The sequence below is a fragment of the Mandrillus leucophaeus genome, unplaced genomic scaffold (assembly GCF_000951045.1).
Source record: "Mandrillus leucophaeus isolate KB7577 unplaced genomic scaffold, Mleu.le_1.0 Scaffold1263, whole genome shotgun sequence".
In the NCBI taxonomy this organism is placed as follows: domain Eukaryota; kingdom Metazoa; phylum Chordata; class Mammalia; order Primates; family Cercopithecidae; genus Mandrillus; species Mandrillus leucophaeus.
Window position 1 is genome coordinate 54,850 of NW_012101021.1, and position 2,369 is coordinate 57,218.

Below are 2,369 nucleotides of genomic sequence, written 5' to 3' on the forward strand. Positions count from 1 at the left end.
ATTCTCATTGAGCTTTTCAGGTCTTCCTGTTTAGTGTTTCTCTCTTCAAACATATTTAATTTGCTATTAAACCCATCTTTTTGGATTTTTAATCCAAAAACTATGTTTTTAATTTCAGAAAGTTATATTTGAATACATTTCAAAACTGCATGTACTTCTATAAAATTGTGTCATCTTTATGTTCCTGAATCCTTGTTGCCTGGTCCTATGTAAATGTTAACACTTAGCCCTCTAATTAACTGGTACTAATACCTTTCCCACTCTAGTAATGGCATCATGGCATCAGCTTATATACTTCAGGATGTAGATTTTAGTTTTTCTTTGTTTCTGTCTCCAAAGATTTTTAAAAAATTTCTTATAAGCTTAGCTATTTATGTAATATTTGTTAATTTTAACCCAGTATTTCTTGGTGTTTGTATTCGAAGAGGTTTGGGGTCATTTTAGTTCATCTTTTTTTTTTTTTTTGAGATGGAGTCTTACTCTGTCACCCAGGCTGGAGTGCAGTAGCATGATCTCTGCTCACTGCAACTTCTGTCTCATGGGTTCAAGCCATTCTCCTGCCTCAGCCTCCTGAGTAGCTGGGATTACAGGCACATGCCACCACACCCGGTTCATTTTTTTGTATTTTTAGTAGAGATGGGGTTTTACTATGTTGGCCAGGCTGGTCTTGAACTCCTGACCTCAAGTGATCCTCCCACCTCGGCCTCCTAAAGTGCTGGGATTACAGGTATGAGCCACTGCACATGGCCGAGTCCACCATCTTATAGGACCTGGGAATCAGTTTATTCTATTCATGTGAGGACACTGAGGCCAAAGTGGGAAAGTGGCTTGGCCAAGACCAACTAGCATGTCAGTTACAGAGCTTGAATAAGAGCTCATATCGCCTAATATAGTGGGCCTGTCAGGATGACCGAGGTCCCTATCCTGCCAGCATCACCCTCCCAGGCTTCTCTACCAAGCTAGAAATAGGCAACACAATTCTCCTCTATTAACCTACATGAAACACCTTGCCTCAAGGTGTCCCCCAGGATACCAGAAAGTGGTTAAGGTGTGGATTTTGGATGTTTTCCCTGCAGAACACAAAACAAGTCTCTGAGCTGAGCTTAGTTCAGTGCTAAAGGATGACATGAACCTTCTAGACTGGCCGAGGGGTGACGGCATCAGAGAGAGAGCTGCTGGCTGCCTGCCCCTGCTTCTGCCAGAAGACTAGTTTGTTCTCTTCCAGCCTCCATGCCCTGGCTGCCATGCTCAGTGTCCTCTTCTGTGGGGGAAATAAATACCTGCTCCTCATTTACTTGGGCATCTGAATTTACGGCCTCTCAAAGTGGGCAAGACACAACACGATAGATGCCCTCATTGGCAATGCAATTTGAGACTGTCACCCCATGTGCCGGCTGGGGGAGCCCTTCCGCCAGCCCATAAAGGGGATGGAGAGGTGCTTCAGGGATATGAAATTATCTCTCGTGAAACATATAAATTAACTGATGTTTACGCTTGTGCTCATTTAAGCTCCAAGGAAGACTTGCTTAAAAAGCAGCCACATAAATTGTGGAAGAGGAAGAGGGAAGATTAATTGAAATATTAAATCAACTTTATGGGTGTGCAGGAGAATGCATTTCAAGTGCATTTGTCACCAGCTCACTGAAGCAGCACCGTTTAGGATGCTGATTTACAAACAGGAAGGGGAATGGCTGGGACAGAGGAGTGCTTCCATGTGCTACCAAATTAGAGGAATCATATGAAAAAGAGTGTTCTCTGGCACTTGTCTGAAGGTAGAATCTGGTGAAGTCCTGCCCTTCTCAGTTTTCTTGTTCTGAAGCGACAGGGGACTGTGCTCTGGACAGTGGGATGTGCAGGCCAGGTAATAGCAGGGCTCCCAGAGGTGTTATTTCAGTGCGTGAGTCCACAGAGAGGCCTGGTGGTAGATGGGGGTTTACATATGCGCCTCTCCCTGTGCCAATGTCCCCTCTGCATTTTCCACCCAAAACTTAAGGTGTTGTAACATGCTAGTCTGCTAATTAATTTATTATCTGTCTCCTGTTAGTAGAATGTAAGCTCTGTGAGGGACAAGCTTTTGTCTGTTTCATGCCCTGTTCTGCCACCTGCCCTAGAATAACGTGCCACAGGTAGATGCTCCATGAGCGTTTGTTGATGGAATGACTGAGCCCTGTTTCAGGCTGGTGAGACCTGCCGTCTGTCACTGTGCCTGGCTGCCCTGTGTGTCTGTCACTGTGCCTGGTTGCCCTGTCTGTCTGTCACTGTGCCTGGCTGCCCTATTTGTCACTTCGCCTGGTTGCCCTGTCTGTCACTGTGCCTGGCAGCCCTGTGTGTCTGTCACTGTGCCTGGCTGCCCTTTGTGTCTGTCACTA